We start from the raw sequence: 19,553 nt of genomic DNA on the forward strand, positions 1-19,553 counted from the left end.
TGGCCCCCTCAAGGATTGAACTCACAATGCTGGGCTTAGCAGGACAATACTCAAACAGTTGAGCTATCCATCCCCCCTGGCTAAGATTTGCCTTCTTTAAAGCCCTGATTCAGGAAAGCACTTAAGCATATGTTTAAATCTCATTGACTTCATTGGGATTTAAACACTTAAGTGATGTCATGAACAGGGATGCTTCCCTGAATTGGGGGCAGGCCTAAGATTGTAGAACTGATGACTGCAACTGTGAATGGAGTCTAATCCTAGTCCTATGCTTTTAGGGGTTCCTAGGATATATGATTAAATAAAACTGGGCATAGAACAGCAATTCTGTTGTGCAGAAGATTTTGACACTTCAAAATGTGGTTTCATTCATCCACATCAGTTCGATTTCCACAAGTCAGCACATTTTGACAAAAATAAATGTATTGTTGAAATTTTTGTGATCAGCTGCAGAATTAAGTATATTACACACGTGAGAAATCCTCCACACTCTGCTAGAAAACAGTACGCTTGCCCAGATGTAGTAGGCTATACATGCAGACCCAAGCCAAAAGAATTAGAAGCCAGGGGTAGGATTCAAAGAAGCGTTTAGCATTGGCTTACCTATGCTCCCAGAAAAATCAACAGTAAAACTGCAATGGGAGCAAAGCCAGGCCAATGCTGAGAGATTCTGAAAATCCAGCCATACAACCATGCAAAACTTCTTCTAGTTACAGGGTTCTTACACTTACATCCATTGCTTGACCAAATTCCACCCACTCAACATGTAGCTTACACTCTCATGTATTTCATGGCTTGATAGGGCCAGCTCCTGGCTTCTCATGGAATATCAAGTCAAATTCAAGCTTTATCTTTATGGTGCTCAATGGCCTTTAAAAAAAAACACCAAAAATTCCAGGATGAAGCTCATGGTTGATAATTCCACATCTCAAGCACAATGGAACTTTCTACAATACGGGTAAAGCTTGTGTATGCAGGTGGCAGAGCTTTCCTGGAGGCTGGTCCTGACTGTGGAATGAACTCCCCCAAGGACTAAGGACCATCACAAACCTCACCACCTTCTGCTCCAAGTGCAAGGTGCATGTCTCTGACCAGATTACTCTAATATAAATCCCGCAAATGTGAATATTAGAAATTGATTAAACCTGGCAGGGAATACAATGAAGTGGAGCTGCTTTGCCAAATTTACACAATGAAACTCTCATATTTTCAGATTCTGCTGCAAAGCTGAAATGGAGACTGTATCATCTGGATGATCCACAGGGATCCAGTAACCCTTTTGGAGAACCTGATCTAAGTTTTGTCCAAACCTGTGCTAATTTATGGTTTTGAGTGGAATCCATGGGAAAATAGAGTTCCAACCTTAAATCAGGCAAAACTTGACTATTTTGACTGAGCTTTACCCTTCCAGCTTTGAGCTTCTATCACGTTTCGGTATGTTTCTTTGAATGCAAAATCAGGAATAAGACCTGCACACATTGAAATGTGTGCCAAACGTTTGCATGAACTCCTGCTAATTAATATGACTGAGTTTCATATAGTTCTGCAATGAAAGGATTGTTGTGGTTATTTCATTCTTTCCCCCACTGCTGAAGAGTGTTTCACAGAGAAATGGGCACAAGCTGTAACATTTGGATCTAGATCTGGATCTGAGTTTCAGGCATCCCAGAATTTGGGATGGTTCAAATCCAGGTTTAGGTTTGGGGTCAGAATTGGTTTCACATTTATTAGTCAGACAGCTATGGCCTGATAGGATGCATTTTCTTATACCAGAAGGAAAACTGTTTTATACTTTCATACCTTGTCCTTAGTTTCCTCATGGAAAATCCACGCAGGGTCGTGATAGTAGGTACCTATTTAACCCCCATCACCATAACAGCTGAGCACCTCACAATCTTCTAGTTTTTATTAGTGGCAGGCAATGAGAGAAATAGCACCTTTTCATACAGGATTTTGATATGTCAAAGTTGGGTTTTGTACCAGCTAGGAACAAACCCCTAGAATTTTGAAATTCTCATGGAAAAAAATGGAGTCCCAGCCCCAGGGCAGTCCCACTGGCGGGCCACCACAGACCTTCGAAATCCAGGAAACCAGGAAGACTGGGTTCCATGGGACCCCTGCCTGGATTCTGCTGGAATTTCAGGGAAATTGAACAGTCTCCATAAAATGTTCCGATTTCGGTGAATTGGAAATTCTGACTACAATATGTTTATTTGGATTTTTTCAAACCAGCTGTTGAGTTTATCTTCACCATACCAGGTGAGGCAGCGTAGTGCTCTTACCCCCATTGTACACATTGGAAACTGAGGCACAGAGTGACAAGGTATATCTACCCTGCCGTAACAGGCCTGCAGCCCTGAGTGTCAGCGCCTGCGTCAATTGACTGAGACTCATGGGGCTCAGGCTGTGAGGCTAAAACGAGCAGTGCAGACATTTAGGCCCCAGTCTGAGTCTAGGCTCTGAAACCTGGTGAGTGGGGAAGGGTCTCGGAGCCCAGGCTCCGCCTGGAGGCCAGATATCTACACTGCTTCTTTTAGTCACTCAGCCTTAGTCAGCCGGCTCCGAGACTCAGAGCTGCAGGCTTCTCATTGCAGTGTAGACATGCCCCAAGTGACTTGACCAAGGCCACACGAGAGGGCTGTGGTAGAGTGTAGGGAATTGAATGCAGCCCTCCCAAGGCCCAGATGGTACCTTAAGCACTGAACCATTCTTCCCATCAGTGTGATCTATTGTCCCCTATCCCTCAAGTACATTTCTGCCACTGCACTTTGCTTAGATCATAAGCTGTTTGGGACCGAGCCTCTCTACTTGTAATATGCATGCAAACAGTGGGACCCGGCTCTGCAATGGGGTTTCCAGGTGTCACTTCAAAAGAAATAATTAATAACTGTTCTAGGAGTAACAGCACCAGTCCACAATATTTCCAAGATTATTTTTGTTTATCATGGAAACATTTTGCAGGCTTCCCAGCTGGTCAAGACACCATTGCACCTCAGCTCATTGGTTTTTTAATTGCACAATTAATACTGTAAAAAACAAATCAGTTATGGGATTGTGAAGCAATTAAAACAATTCTAAAGCCCCCTAAATTTGAGGGAGTGGAATACAGAGTTTTAGGGAGAGGTTTAGGTTGGATATTAGGAAAAACTTTTTCACAAGGAGGGTGGTGAAGCACTGGAATGGGTTACCTAGGGAGGTGGTGGAATCTCGTTCCTTAGAGGTTTTTAAGGTCAGACTTGACAAAGCCCTGGCTGGGATGATTTAGTTGGGAATTGGTCCTGCTTTGAGCAGGGGGTTGGACTAGATGACCCCCTGAGGTCCCTTCCAACCCTGATATTCTATGATTCTATGAATAAGCACGGCTACTCTTAGTGCACAGTTGTTACTCTTTGCATAAAGTGGCTCTTTCTCTGGAAAAGACAGTGTCACAAATGACAATGAATTTGCATTTAAGTTGCACCTTGAGTTAAATAAATAATTAATTGGAGATATACCAATCTTCTAGAACTGGAAGGGACCTGAAAAGGTCATGGAGTCCAGCCACCTGGCTTCACTAGCAGGACCAATTTTTGCCCCAGATCCCTACGTGGCCCCCTCAAGGATTGAGCTCACAACTCTAGGTTTAGCAGGCCAATGCTCAAACCACTGAGCCATCCCTCCCTGGAGAAATGATTCCGGGGAAATCATTTTTCCACATCTCAGTGGCTTGCCAAATCCGGGTGAAATCCTGGCTACAGCTCTGCCATGGAGCTAGCATGTCATCCTCTGTATTTAAACAAGTCCTTGCGCCCTTCACGGCTCCTTCCTCCCTAGGGACTGACATGCGCATAATTGCTTTGCTGAGCAGGGGCTTACATCTCATTGAGTCGTCTCTTCCCATCCCATTGAAGGCATCTCCTAGCTCCATTAAAACGGAGTGTTTTGTGGAATTGGGGCTCTAATGCTGAATCTGTGACAACGGAACATTTCTAGGGCGTTGGGTTTGTTATATAAATGTAGGCAGATGACTTCAAAGCAGGGAGCTGGCAGGAGGGGAAGTTATGCTTTAAAGAATAAATCTCTCCCGCAGACACAAATATCTGCACTAATACCAGGAGGAATACGAAAAGAACATGGCATTTTGCATAAATATTTCGTTTTTCATTTCCTCTACTTTCAAAGTTTCTATATAAGAAATAAACATTCTTGCCTTATTTGGAAGAAACACGGCATGCCACAAAATAAAAGCTAAAAATGTAACAACCCGGGCTTTTCTCTGACTCACAAAGCACAAAAATCAGACAAAATAATAGGAATAATGAGACTCTCTAGCTTCAACATGGTGCTTTTCACCAGTAGAGCCCAAAGCACTTTACAAAAGAGAGCAGGGTGATTATCCCAATTTTTTCACATAACGAAACTGAGGCACAGGAAGCTGAAGTGTCTTGCCTGAAAAGATCTCCCAGGACGTCAGTGGCAGAGCTGGGAGCAAAATCTAGGTCTCCTGACTCCAGCCCAGTCCCTTAGCTACCAGGCCACGCTGCCTGGGAAGCAGACCGAGCTCGAGACAAATAAGATCCCCTAGTGGCATCAGAAATGTAGGCTGGTTTAGTCCTGGTTTGAAGATGATGATCTATTTATAGAGTGCCAGCAGCAGGGTAGGACCTCTGACATAGCGCAGGGATCATTTCAGGTGCTCAGGTAAGCAGCACTGAGAGAGGGTGAAGGTTATAAGACCTGTCCTGAAATCCTTACTCAAGCAAAACTGCCACTGAAATTTGTTTGAGGAAGGCATGTCAAGACTGCTAGGTCTGTAATACTTGGCTGACCCTTCAAAGTCCTAGAGTGTACGCACTGAAAAGCTGGCATTAGAGCCAGCTGAATTATTCACGGCAAATAAACAGACCGTATACACAGCTCTCTTTTCTGTTCATCAATCATTTCCCAACAGACTCAGAATCATTCTCAATGGCAAATGAATTAGGAAAGCAGATAGGCCCTGCAACGAATTCAAACCTGATGATCAGCTGGTGAAATGTTCATGTGCTGACTATTTATAGACATAAAATGTGATTGGTCCCTTACATCACAAGATATTGTTTTGGGTCGCTGGTTGGATGACTGAATCTTTTTTAACGGTGGAATCATAATGAATGGTGAGTAACAAATAGTCTTCTTTGTGCATGAATACCCTTGTCAGTACAGGGTTTTTGGAAGGAGAACAGCCGCTCCCCAATCAGTGGTGTGAACAAAAAAGTCTGTCCACCAGTTAGTGAACGATAGTACGAAGCGGCAGGAACTTGGTTGGCCCAAACACCTGTGTGGCACTTGAGCAAAGGGTCGCACAGCTGATTGTGCAGAGGGACTGTAATAAAACCACTCTGGCTGAGGAGGGCTGGGAATTTGTTCCCCTATGAGATCACCCTTTGTTCAGGCGAAGGGCGTCCTTGGGAGCCATGCACCATCCCCTCTCCTCTCTAGGGGGTTGAACGCGGTGTCTGACATATGCCCTGCCTTTGCCAGCCTGGGATTGAACGTGGAGCCCCTGCTCTGCAGTGCATTGCTTCATCACGACACTGCAGCAGCACAAATAACCCACCACTGTCCCACATTCCGAATGCTTCCAGCCATGTCCCGGAGTTTTACCCGTGTCTGCGTTCAGTGTGGTCCCTGAAAGCAGCTCTAGGGGCAGCGATGGGATAGCAGGAATATCAAGACTGTTTGCTTAGGAAAGGGTGACAACCTGCTTCTTACTGGCTTCTGCTCAGCAAAGGCTCCTCTTTTTCAAGGGTGCATTTGGGGACCTCATCTGCGCTGCCAAGAAAAAAGAGGGACTCTCTCTTTTATGAGCTGCCCCTTCCCCCCTTTCATGCTGTGAAGAATTTCCTCACGTGTGTCTGTTTAGTAAACTCCTTTAATTACGTTCCATTGGAGTGACAGTAATCAATGGTTTGGCTTCATTAACGCTACCAGACTGAGTGCTTGCCCTCCTCTCTTATCTTGTAGCTTTTCACCCCAATGACGTGCAAAAGAGAAATGCCCTAGGATGATAACCGTCACTCTGGCCTGTTCTGGCTCGAAAGGAATGTTTACCTTGAATTGCACTTAATCCTGGATTTCAAATCAAGAAGAAACAGGACCCCTGCTGAACACACCTGAAAGCCAGGACATGTTATTAATTAGTTGTATCTGGGTAGCACCCACAACACAGTAGGGATGACGGTCCCTAAACCGAAGAGCTCAACAGTCTACATCTAGAGCTGGTGGAAAATGTTCTTGAGGGAAGTTTTTCCACCTGAAAAAAAAAAGCCATTTTGCCAAGATGGAAACTTTCCACGACAACATGTTGATTTTGACAAAATTTGGTGTAGAAAACAATTGAGAAGCATTTTGGTTTTTCACTGCAGAACAATTTTGTTTTGAAATTTATTTATATTATAGACTTGATATATGAGGTTAAGATATTATGATTTTTTATAATTATAGAAATTTTAAAAAGTCAAAATCAGAAGTGCTTTTATTTGATTGAAAGTTTGATTGATCCAAAATAAACAATAAAATCCCAAAAAGTTTCATTTAGCTAGAGATTTAGATTTGGGGAGGGGAATGGTCCCAGCTGGTAAATCCTTGACTCCCACAACGTGACTTCCCTTCACCTTATCGTGCTAACTCATGTTAAAGCTATAGCCTCCCTCATCTTCACCTCCTTCGTTACCGTGTGTTAGCTAACGTGAGTTAAGAACACCCTTTTCCCTAGTGAAAATGCGCCCAGTGAGCGAGACATTTTACCTAAATCTAGATGTGGCTAGTTAAGTAGCAGCAGGTATGTGATTGTCCTGGTTTTGCATATGAGGTTTATTTTTCTTTAAGAAGAATTCCTTTCTCCTTCTTTCTCCTGTATCCACTTGACTCCGGATCAAGTGGGAAGACTATACCTTGGTGTAGCACTTGTAATGGAAGTCAGTTTACACCACAAGTTGAAAAGCCTCTTTTTTTCCCATTGCTTTACTGCTTCTCTGTTCTACAAGCCAATCACAATCAGGTCCCTTGCAAGTCTCTCTGACAGCAGAGAGGTTAAAGGCTGAATGAACACGGAGACTCAGTTGACCTGTCGTCCTGAGAGATGGCCACTCCAACTCAGAGTTGAAGAGCATTGGGCAGGCTGGGGGGAAAGCTTGCCCCTGCTGACCCTTTCTCCAGGGCTGGCAATCTAGCACCGTTGGCGAGTGCAAAATTTACTCTCATGGCCAGATACTCCCAACATGAATTTTATTTTGAATCTGAAAGTTTGGATGATAAGAAGTTTAAATGCTTAACTTCAGGAAGGCTGGTCTTGTGGTTCATGCAGAAAACCGGGACGCAGGAAATATGGATTAATAATATCTAGCACTTTTTCTCAGTAGCTCTCCGGAGGTCAATATCACTATCCCCATTTTACAGATGGAGAAGCTGAGGCATGGATGGATAAAGTGACTTGTCCAAGGTCACCCAGTGGCAGAGTTGGAAATAGAACCCAGGTCTTCAGTCCAGGGTGCTAGTCAGCAGGTCACACAGCGGCCTAAATCCCAGCTCTGCTACAGACTCCCTCCCTGTTCTTCAGCAAGTCACTTCAGCTCCATGCAACTCCGTTCCCTATCTGAATAATGCGCACAATACGTATTTTCTCCCACCCTTTGTCCGACTTGCAGGCAGGGAATGTCTCTTCCGAGGTGTATGTTCAGTACCTGTCACAGTGGCTCCTGATTGGCACATCGAGGCACTAGTGCAACACAACTTCCATTGTCACTATAATGTGGCACACTAACATGGCTCACATTTTACACCGATTTGTAAGTGGATATCTGGGAACACAGTGAACCAATTATTAGCAGCCAGCTTTGGAAGGTGGAAAAAGTGAATAATACTTTAGACAGTTTTTAAATCCAGGCTGGGTGGCGGAAGCCCACCCTACCGGCGGCCTTGTGAATCTGTATATGGTGGTATATTCCTGTGAACAATTCCCCTTGGCCCTAAGTGCCCCCTTATGGCTGGGCACTGTAATGCCAGCGTTAAGATCCCACTTCTTGCTGTGGAGTCCTTAAGTGCCTGAGGGGGGGCGGGGGTCTCTAGTCTTTGAGACTGGTTTATTACAAAAACATAGTGCAAATAATCCATAGCAAATGTCCCAACACATGCACTCTCCATTCATCTCCCCCACTGCATATAATCCTTAAAATCTCAAGCTGTCTAGTCCATCAGTGTAGCACACACCATGCCCTGGCATCTTCTACTACATCTGGGCTCTTCTTTGGTCCTTTTCTGTCCTTCTGCCGGCTGGAGCGCAACCCTACTCTTCCCAGGAGGAACTCTTCAGGTTCTCTACTGGGAGTTCACCCTCTCTCCCCCTGTTCCATTATCATCTCATCAGCAGGTAGACCCTTCCCTGGCTCCCCTGACCCTCAACTCCAGCTTGGAAGTCAGCAGGCAAACCTCCTCCACTGCTCTTCTTCCTTCAGTCTCCCCCCAGGAACCTCCTACCGCTTTCTTCATGGATCTCCCCCACTCTGATCTTCCCTGATCCTCTCTAGACACAGCTGTGGCTCTGTCCTCTTAACTGGCCAAGCTGGGAGAACCTGTATTGGCACAGAGGCTCTTGACCTGCTTCATTTAAAGGGTGAGCCAACCTGTGACAATATCACGCTTGGGGAAAGGGGGAACACCCAACCGTTGCCATTTCCAAAGCCAGCAAAAAGCTCCCCTCCCCCACTTTGGAGGATTCGTTAGGATTGAATGTGTCGGCATGTGTAGGATCACTCTAAAAAGAAGCCATCCGCTCTGTAATAGGTGGGGTTCACAAAACCAGAAAGAAATCATTGTATTGACTATTAATTTTGCTGGAAAGTGAAGGATCACTCGGAAGACAGTCCTTGATGAAGCCAGCACCAGGGGGGAAATTCAGATTCTGATACCCTTATCCACACTCAGTAGTATTATACTCCTCCAGTAGTCCCACGGACTGCAATACTTGTAGAGTAAGGTACTACTCAGCATGAGTTAAGGGGACCAGAATCAGGTTAGCGCTATATAAGAGCTAGGTATTATTATTAGACTAGTGAAGGCAAGGATGTAGCCTCTGTAGTCACATGACCTAAAGGGAGGCAGTGTAGCCTAGTGGATAGGGCACTAGACTGGGACTCAGAAGATTGGGGCTCTGTTCCTGGCTCTACCACTGGCCTGATTAGGCCAGTTACTTACCCGCTCTGTGCCTCAGTTTCCCCATCTGTAGACCAGTGATAAATGATACTGACGTCCTTTGGGAAGCATTTTAAGATCTACTGATGAAAAGTGGTGTATAAAAATTCCAGAGCAGACACACTCAAAGACCATCACCACTCAGACGATTGGGAAGTGTCTTTGTACGGTGAAGTCAGGGAGGTGCCTATGGCTAATTTCAACTGTATCACACATACTGTATGTCAGCATAGCTTCCTTGACAGCCTGTCACGCCCCACATAAGGTTTAGCTCCTTGTTGGAGCTGACCCCAGTCAGGCACTCTGGAGGCATTGCTCTTTTGGGAGGATCCACCCTTCAGATGAGACAGGAACATTCACCAGCTAGCACTTGCTCTTTGGCAGTGATGGATGGGTCTTACGCAAACCTCTGCAGCTGGTGGACGAGATTATGGAGGTCACGTGAGGAGCTCTAGCTGTATCTGCATGTTATCACCGTGGTACACGTATACCTTGGAGAACAGAGCAAGATAAAGTACAGTCTGTCAGTCAAGCTCGCTGCGGGAGGAAGCATGTGAGACACTGCAAGGAATGTTCAGTGCAGGAGATTTTGTGCAGCTTCAGCACATCATTGTCTTCATCACTCTGTGTGCTTCCTCCTCTCCTATTCTTACCGGGATCATTTTTCCAGATGATTTGGGCAATAATTCATAGCTATGCTATAGAGGCTGCCTTGCATCTACTAGATTGTATCATCTAAACCAAACCCTGATTGGTATTATTCATTACAGCTAGTCAAATTGGTTTGCCCTTGGAAAATGCCAGTTCAATAACAAAACGGGAACCTTCCAATTTAATCAAAAGTTTTGACTGGAAATGATCAAAATGTTTCATTTCAATAAGGTCCAAATGTTTCATTTTGACTTACGTATGTTATAGGTTATGACAATCAAAATGTGTCAGTGAGGTTGAAAGAAAAACATTTCAGAATATTTTATTTTGGGACAAATTCTGAGATTTCAAAACTTCTTGTTCCAATTTGAGACTAAACTAAACTTTGAAATTCCAGGAACATCCAATTGGAAATTCCAGGTCTATAATTTATCTTGTGTTAGAGCCCAGAGTTTCCAAGCCAGGCTGAGACGCTATTGTGCTAGAACTGGACACAGAAGATACGGTGCCTGCTCTGACAAAGGGCAGGAAGGGGAAAACAGAGGCAAACTGATTTCTTGTCCAAGGACTCCCAGCAGATCAGTGCCAGAGGTAGGAATAGACCCCACTTCTTCTGGCACACAGTCCTGTGCCATACTCATTGTACAAATCTACAATGCATTACTGACAATGCCTGCCCAAGAACATTTTCTTGGTGATACAGGGCGCAGACTAAATATGGAAAAAGGTTATTCCTGTTTCTCCTGCAGAATGGTACAAAACACAGACAACATCTGCATTCTGATGCAATGTGCGGCAAAAATTAGGCTCGTGGGAACTGGTTCATATCATGAGCCAGCCTAGGGCTTCACCCCACCCTCTAACCCAATATGATCCATCCATTGCCTAAGGTTCCATAAAGTCCTCCACTGTTTCTCCCATTACGGGTTTTATTTGTACTCTTCCTTGGGTCCTGTCCAGCTCCAGCAGTGAAACTGTCAATGTACTGTAAGAAATACTGCTCTTGGGATATCCCCAGCCTGATCAGCAGCAGGACATAATGTTGAGAGTGTTTCCACTGGACCACAGTTCCTCCTTATTAAACTGAACCCTACCTTTAAGCCATGAGTTGGGGGCAGTGGAGGGAAGGTCGGGGAGGGATGCTCTCTCAAAGCACACATTGTCCCTCACCAGCATTGCTTTAATAAGTGGAACAATTAGGCACGGCCTGCACAGGCTCCAAGGGAACACGTTCTTGCTGATAGTTAAGCTGACTATTTGAGCAGATGGGTAACACATCAGAGAGCTCTGCACATCTGGCCAATGTTGCCAGGCTGAGCCTGGTGTTGGAGAATGCCCTTGTTTGGGGGTTCAACATAAATCCTGCCGGATCCCGGGCTGAGCTGCATTGCAGAACAGCCCATAAAATGAGAGGTGTTATGCATAATCCCCATCCTGCTAGTGGAGTATGTGACTCTCTACTGTAAAACGTTAATTTGATATAAAGATTGTTGGCAGTGAGTCCCGGGATATGAGAGAGACAAGGTGGGTGAGGTAATATCTTGTATTGGACCAACTTCTGTTAGTGGAAGGTACCAATGACATTCTGGTTACCTCCCCCAGACCTAAAGAAGAGCCATGGGACTTGAAAGCTTATACCTTCCACCGTCAGAAATGGGTCCAATAAACGATATTCCCTCACCTATCTTGATAAAAATATGTGCTTTTGGTATTTGCTCAAGATACTTTGCTGTAAACGAAACATATGGACACAGCAATTTCAAAGGCAATGAACTGCTCTCAGACAGATTATAGATGGCCTAAGAGAACTCAAACCAAGATCACAAAACTAATTTTCAAATTGGCGGCATTGAATTATACAAGCCAGTATTGGCATGTGCCAATAGAACCTTTACACCCACACCCCTTGAGCATGTATTCTGCATAGCCACATATTTTACTGGAAAGCTAGATGGTTTAGTGTTGTAAAAAAACTGTAACAATACATCTTTGAAAATCCCTCTGACTGTAAAGTCAGGTGCCTTAGTGACCATGCATCCTACTGCACAGGCCTGAGAGGGAGGGGGAAGTTATAACGGATACATTTTAGAATCTTCTGAAAATGACCTGGAATCTCTTTCCCTTTCCATACGTCACAATGTGATCAGTTTAAAATCAAATACCTCTGAACCTACAGGAGCGGGAGCTTAATCCTATCAGAGCACCTGGTTTGATCTCTGAGGACTCGCGAGATAACAGAGCTTTGACCAGACACCAGCACAGGACTGAGTCTTGCCCTTCCTGGGCTTTGAGCGAGAGTCATTTGGGGCTGGAAGGTGGGATGTGACATTTGGGGAGCAGAGAAAGAAACCTTTCTCTGGAGGATTTTAGTGTTATTTTTAGATTGTAATTATCTGAAAGATGCTCAAAGGTTTAGCCAGTCAGAATAAGTCCCCAGGTGGGGCTCTGGGATGTGTTAGTACAAGTTATATTAGAGTGCAGGTTAGGCAGCTAAAGGTGTCTGACCAGCTCTGTCAGGATAGTGGCTGCAATTTCACACATATGCTGTCCTGTGGATCCCAAGACATCAATGGGGCTATGCCTCTGGCCATTCCATGGGTTGAGACAACCCCTCAGGAATGCCAGGAGCAGAAAATCCCTAGGTTCTTTGGGTAACTTCAGTCCTCTGGCTGGTGTTTCTGTAGGTGACTGTGAACTAACTTCTCTCTCTAAAAATTGACAGGGTAATAAAATGGCTTTTTAAAGCAACCTATTTTATGGAGTGGTTCAATGATCTCTAGGATGAAGTAGCTGCATAGTTCCAACACGTGCATTCATCAGGAGTTCGTTATGTGGCGACAGGAGCCTAGCCAGCCTGCCGCATCAGAGGTTTTACCCAAGCCGTTTTACAAATCTGCTCATTGAAGGGAGAATCGGAGTTTGTAAACATCACACAGCAAGAAAAAACACCTATGCTGAGCTATTTATTTTATATTGCTGTGCAATTAGATCATTGTGTGGAAAGCACCAGAAGCACAGGCTGAAGAAGAGCTCGGTCAGTTCGAAAGTTTGTCTCTCTTACCAACAGAAACTGGTCCAATAAAGGACATTGCTTCACCCACCTTATTTCTGTTATGCCAGACTGCAGAAACATTTAACGTCATACGGTTGCTATTTGATGAGCTGGCTTTGACGGGTAGGAGCTAACTTCTAGCAAGGGGCCAAAATAACCCCCTGTGAAACCTACCACCTAAAGATTTTTATTTTTAAATATTTGTTCATAGACTTGAACACTCTGTGCATATGGGAGCTGTCAATTCTGCCATTTCTACTGCTGCTACACCGAGCTATGCAAAAACTGAACTGTTCCTTTATTTACTCTCATTGCTTAGCGCTGTAACTTGGAAGAATGACTTTCATTCCATTTTAATAGATAAACATTAATTCATGTAACAACTGATTCATTGGATTGTAGGCTCTTTGGGACAGGGACTATGATGCAGATTTTCAAACTCCCCGGGGTGTTTCAATGGGAGTTAGACACTTCGGAGGATCAGGGCCCATGTGTTTGTCCAGCGCCTAGCGCTGGGGAGGCCTAATACTGACTAGGGGCTCTGGGAGACACTAATCAATGAGTCAGTCAAACAATCAATAATGATAATTAACAAGTATCAGGGTTCATGTAAAACCTGAGAGGGGGTCTCCCCTCTGCTACAGACCCAGTGTGTTGCTAGAGCAGTGTACAGGAGCCATGAAGTCCCCTTAGCTGGCAGGGTGAGAATAGGAGGCATGCCAGGAGTGGAGCCTCCGATGGGAGAGGGTTAGGTTTGCCAAATTTCCGATTGCAGAAAACCGAACACCCCTATCCTGCTCCTTTCTGAGGCCCTGCCCCCGCTCACTCTATCCCCGCTTCCTCCGTCTCTCACTCTCCCCCACCCTCACCCATTTTCACTGGGCTGGGCAGTGGGTTGGGGTGCAGGAGGGGATGAGGGCTCTAGGGTGGGGCCAGAAATTAGGGGTTGAGTGTGTGGGAGGGGGCTCTGGGCTGGGGTAGGAGTGCAAGAGTGGGCATGGGGTGCAGGCTCCAGAAGGGAGTTTGGATGTGGTAGGGGGCTCCAATCTGGGAAAGGGGGTTGGGGTGCAGGTTCTGGGCTGCGCTTACCTCAGACGGCTCCCGGAAGTGGCCAGCATTTTTCTCCGTCTCCTAGGCAGAGGCGTGGCCAGGTGGGTCTGCGTGCCTGCCCCCGTCTGCAGGTGCCACCCCCGCAGCTCTCATTGGCCGTGATTCCTGGCCAATGGAAGCTGTGGAGCCAGTGCTCAGGGTGGGGACAGCGCACAGAACCTCTGTGGCCACACCTCCACCTCAGAGCCAGGGGGAAATGCCGGCCGCTTCCGGGAGCTGTGCAGAGCCAGGGGAGGCAGGGAGCCTGCCTTAGCCCTGCTGTGCCACTGACTGGAGCTGCCAGAATCCTTTTTCAACTGGGCATTCCAGTCGAAAACCAGATGCCTGGCAACCCCTAGAGAGAGTGTATCTGCTTTAGATTTATAACAGACAATGCTATGATCAGTCTGGGCACCTCTGGGTTGCTGTTACTTAAAACAGCTCCCTAGGTTGCCAACCTACTGCTGGGGGCCATTTTGTCCACCAGCCAGCCCAAAATCCTGAGGTGGCTTTGTCCTCCTCTCCCTCTGGGCTGCCCCATTCAGGCTGCATGTCCCACAAATATCACTTCTATCAAGGAGGAAAAGAATGATAATCCCCAGAGGCAAACTATCCTCCACCCACTTTGGCTATCACGGGGCAGTTAGAGTACAACACAGTGGAGCACTCTGCAACTCACAGCTCATAGAACAGGTTGGGAGACCCTAGAAAAACTGCTTCTCCAAGAAACCTACCACCCTAGGCAGCTGCCTCATTTGCTGATAGCCAAAGTGGCCCATGCTTGTGGCCCTTGTTGCCTTGGCATATGACTCCTGTGTAGTTTCTGTCAGCAGGCCTAGGATGTCTAAGGCTAGGAGATTGGTTAAATAGTACAAGGCATGCTCTAAAAGATTGTATCAGTTTACCTTGTGGCTTCCATATTGGGGCTAGGAAGGAATTTTCCTCCAGGTCAGACTGGCAGAGAGACTGGGATGGGGTTCACTTTCCTCTTTGGCATAGGGCGCAGGGCACTTGCCAGCATCATCTGGGTATATCTCACTAAGTCAGTTCCTTGCCGTTGCTAGAGACTCAGGCATGTTGGTGCATGTTGGTCCCTCCTATTCTCTGCCTGTGGCACTCAGTAGATTTGTCTCCTGAGAGCTATAATATGTTGGTTTAATTCTGGTTGATGGGCTTGGTGTGCATGTGGCAGGGTTTAATGATATGTGATGAGCAGGAGGTCAGACTAAATCATTTGTCCCGTCTTGCCTTAAACTCTATGACTCTTCCTTGCCTTGTATCTCCTCCAGAATGCATGAGGCAGGCCTGAAAAAATGATGAGTTTTTTTTTAAAATATAAACGTGGGGATCTGCTTGTTTTCTGGTGCTCTAATCTTTATGGTTTGCAAAAGTCTTTGCAGGTTTTTCTCCACAAACAGGAGGGCTACAAACTTACTTTATTTCTAAATTAAAGCTGAGATTCTCATGTACTCACCTGACTCCAGGAACCTGGGGCTTTAAGTAAATACCAAATATTGTGAGACTTGTGATAAAAACTTGGAAGTTGGCAACACTGTTTACTGGAGTCCATAAGAATGATGATTGGTGTAACCTGGATCCCAGTAGAACATGGAACTTCATTGGATCCAGTAGCTGGTGGTGAGCCAGGGAAAGGAAGAGATTGACCGAGTTCCAAACAGAGTGAATCGAGAGCAAAGGATCTGCTCCCGGACTCCCACATCTAAGTATGAACTGTGAACGCAGGCTAAGGTTAAAGGCCAAAGAGGTAAGCACACAGCTAATCACATCATGTGTGTGCTTGGGATCATGCTTACGCCCTTGTCCCTGCAGACATGCCCAATCTCTTCCCAGAGCATGTCTCTTCCCCCCCCTCCCCCCCCGAGCACTTGAGAGGAAGGGGAGCTGGCACCTAGGGGCTTGACTTTGGGTCAGCGTGGAGGGTTATGCCTACAACTTAACATGGTTTGTGTTCATATGTATCCTCTATTTAAACTTGAGCTTGTGATGACTTTGAACTTTGGGCTGTGCACTGCACAGGGACTCACAGGCTCAAGGCTTTTACTGAGGTTGCCATGAAGTCAATGAGATCTCTATGTGCTGATCTCCATCCATTGCCGGACCTGAAGAGCTCTGTGTAAGCTCAAAAGCTTGTCTCTCTCACCAACAAAAGTTGGACCAATAAAGGGTATTACATCATCCCACCATGTCTCTCTATGATGCACCACAGTCATGTGACTCCCATGATACACCATGAAACTCAGAGTGACAGGAGACTGCAGTGCATCATGGGAGATGTAGTCCAATGAAGAAGCCTGGCCCAGGGGGAGAATGGGTGCAGGAGGCAGACTACAACTCCCATGAGGCACCGCAAAAGATTCTAGTTTATACTGAACTGATTCAAAACATTTTCTTTTATTCAGTTCAAAACCTGATATGTTTTGGATAAATTTGTCTGGAATTGAAATGAAATATTACAGTTTAATTTTTCTGCTGGAAAAATAAAAAATTTCAGCAAAATCGAAGTTCCCTGTAGAAAATTTCAACTTTGCAGAAATTGAATTTTCTGTATAAAGAAAGTAATTTCGATGGAAGATTCCTGACCAACTCTTGATACAAGTTTATGTGTAGGTCAGCTAATGGTCAAACTATCTACAAACATTGATTTCTGTATAAGTTCTCCATGGTAGACATGCTTTCTAACAGGTCTCAGAGCTCAGTTCGAACACACTGTTATAGTTGCATTGTTCACTCATGGCTATGGAATAGTTCTCATAAGCTTATAGGTCACTTTGGATGACAGCTGCCTTAAAATATTAGGCATCTGAGACAATGCTGCAAATGCATGGAAATGAATAATTTAAACACGTGATCCTATAATCCTATTCACATGAGCAATCTTTACTGAGACTAGCAGAACAAATGAGTAAAGCTCATTAAAGTCAGTAAAAATCTTTCCACGGATTTCCATGAACTTTGGATCAGAGTCATTGAGTTCAATGGGACAGCTTAGAGTGTTCCAGGATTGGGCCCTAAATCTTTAATATTTTTGCACAGCATGGTGCAGTACGATAATATTCAGGCAACTGAGACCTGGTAGTGCCCACACATTCCAGATCGCTTCCAGTTCTTTTTTCCTAAATTCCTTAATGTCAAATGATGGAATTACTGTAACTATTTCTCTGATAGTAAATTACTGTGTCTCCATGAAGAGATGCCAGTTATGTCATACAAAGACATATTTACAATGTGAGACAACAATAAAAATTCTTATTAAAAATTATATGAAATCCACACACAGCACTGGCTCAGCAAATCATTTTTAAAACTCCACACTACAATCCTGTTTGACCTACCCCCCTTCCCACCATTCAGAAATACAATGGCAACTAATCTATAATATACTAGGGCCAGATGCTGCTAAAGGAGACTGATGCAGCACAAGGACTAGAAGCTAAGCTGTATCTTGGTATTGGCAGCAGAGTTATGGTGAAAACGAACTTGTGGCTAGAAAAAGGACAGGTCAATGGTGCTCTTGGCATGGCTACTGACATTGTGTATGAACCAGGGTGCAAACCACTGGCAGACATGCCGGTAGTAGTTTGTGTAGTATTTGATAGCTACACAGGACTGAATTTTTAAAATATAGTACTCATGTCATCAATTACGTGCTGCTTAAAGACCACCATAGGTTGCTCTAGGAGCCAATTTCCCTGTAAAATTGCTAGAGGTTATAGCCTACCCAGAATATCCACACCCACCCAGGAACCAAACCCTGTAACAAACCCCGGTGCCAACTCTGTCCACATATCTATTCAAGGGACACCATGAGAGCACCTAACAACATCAGCCACACCATCAGGAGCTCGTTCACTTGTACATCTACCCATGTGATATATGCCATCATGTGCCAGCAATGCCTCTGTCATGTATATTGGCCAAACTGGGCAGTCTCTATGCAAAAGAATAAATGGACACAAATCTGACGTCAGGAATCATAACATTCAAAAAACAGTAGGAGAACACTTCAACCTCTCTAGTCACTCAATAACAGACCTAAAAGTGGCAATTCTTCAACAACAAAAACAAGACTTCAAAAACAGACTCCAACATGTAGCTGCAGAACTAGAATTAATTTGCAGACTGGATACCATCAGATTAGGCCTGAATAAAGACTGGGAGTGGTTGAGTCATTACAAAATCTAAACCTAATTTCCCCAATACTAATTTTTCCCTACTGTTACTCACACCTTCTTGTCGACTGTCTGTAACGGGCACTCTCATTACCACTTCAAAAGTTATTTTTCCTCCCTTGGTATCCTGTTGTTAATTGATTTCTCATTAGACTGACCTCACACTTGATAAAGCAAGTCTCATCCTTTCATGTATTTATACCTGCTCCTGTATTTTCCACTCCATGCATCTGATGAAGTGGGTTCTAGCCCATGAAAGCTTATGCCCAAATAAATTTGTTAGTCTCTAAGGTGCCACAAGGACGCCTCATGGATTCACTCTATGTGGTTTTTAAAAAAAAAAAACCCCAAAACCATTTGCACTTTAAAAAGTTAGCTAACACACAGAGCTTGGCCTATGTGAGCCACAAAGTGTGTGACCCTCTCTAGTTTATATTTATGCATAATTAATAATAAAGTATATTACAGTAACACCCAAAGCCTGTACTCAGGACGAAGGCCCCATTGTTATAGGGCACTTTGCACCCTTCGTGGTGACAGGAATTAAAATTAGTAACTGCTGCCCACCCCTGCCTCTGTCATCGCCATCTATTTTATTCCTTCTGGCTGTGGGGCCATATTGTTCATTTAGAGTCTAAGGTTAGAAGGGACCGCTGTGATCTGACCTCCTACAGAAACCAGCCATAGAAGGTCACACAGCAATTCCTGGATCAGGCTCATTCCTTTCTATAGAAGAGACAGACTGACCCAACACTTCCTGCAGGGCATCCTAATCATCAGCAGCCTTGGGCTACAGCAGATGGCAGGAGAGAACAAGTTCCACAGCTGAGGGCCCTTCACCCTCTCTGGAGTTCAAGTTAAGGAAAGAAAGCAAGACGCTTTCAGCCACATGCGATTGCCATGATGGGACAGCAGGGAAAGGCAGATACTAGCCAGGGTATCCAGTTGGGGCACGCCCAGTATAGTGGACTCACCACCTGATGTTCTAGGACCCTGTGTCACTGACATGATTTCCTGCCATGTGTTAGCAGCAGCAAAAATGAACCAGTTCAATTATCTATGGGTTCCTCTTAAAATTAACAAACCCACCAGCTCCTGCCCCAGAAGCCTGGGAAGTTATCTTTCCATTGCACCTTTACCAGGCAGTACTTCCCCTCTTGCTAGCACAGAGTCTGCATATGAAACAAGAAAACCTTTATTAAGGGAACAGGGAACACAGCATCATCTTGGAAGAACACAGTACCAATGTATTCATTAAAGCAATCAGTAAAATACCCGCCCTCCAGTATCTCTGGCAGTGTCCTCACCACTGTTCCCCACCTGTCACAGTGAACTGATGACCAAATCTCCCTTTAACACAT

At 45.0% G+C, this 19,553-nt stretch overlaps 1 long non-coding RNA gene across 1 annotated transcript in view; it reads right to left on the minus strand.

Moving 5' to 3' along the window:
* LOC120374828 overlaps positions 1–19,553 on the minus strand; it is a 129,873-nt gene that overhangs the window by 71,879 nt on the left and 38,441 nt on the right. The window lies entirely within an intron of this gene.

The sequence above is a fragment of the Mauremys reevesii genome, linkage group 11 (assembly GCF_016161935.1).
Source record: "Mauremys reevesii isolate NIE-2019 linkage group 11, ASM1616193v1, whole genome shotgun sequence".
Classification (NCBI taxonomy): domain Eukaryota; kingdom Metazoa; phylum Chordata; order Testudines; family Geoemydidae; genus Mauremys; species Mauremys reevesii.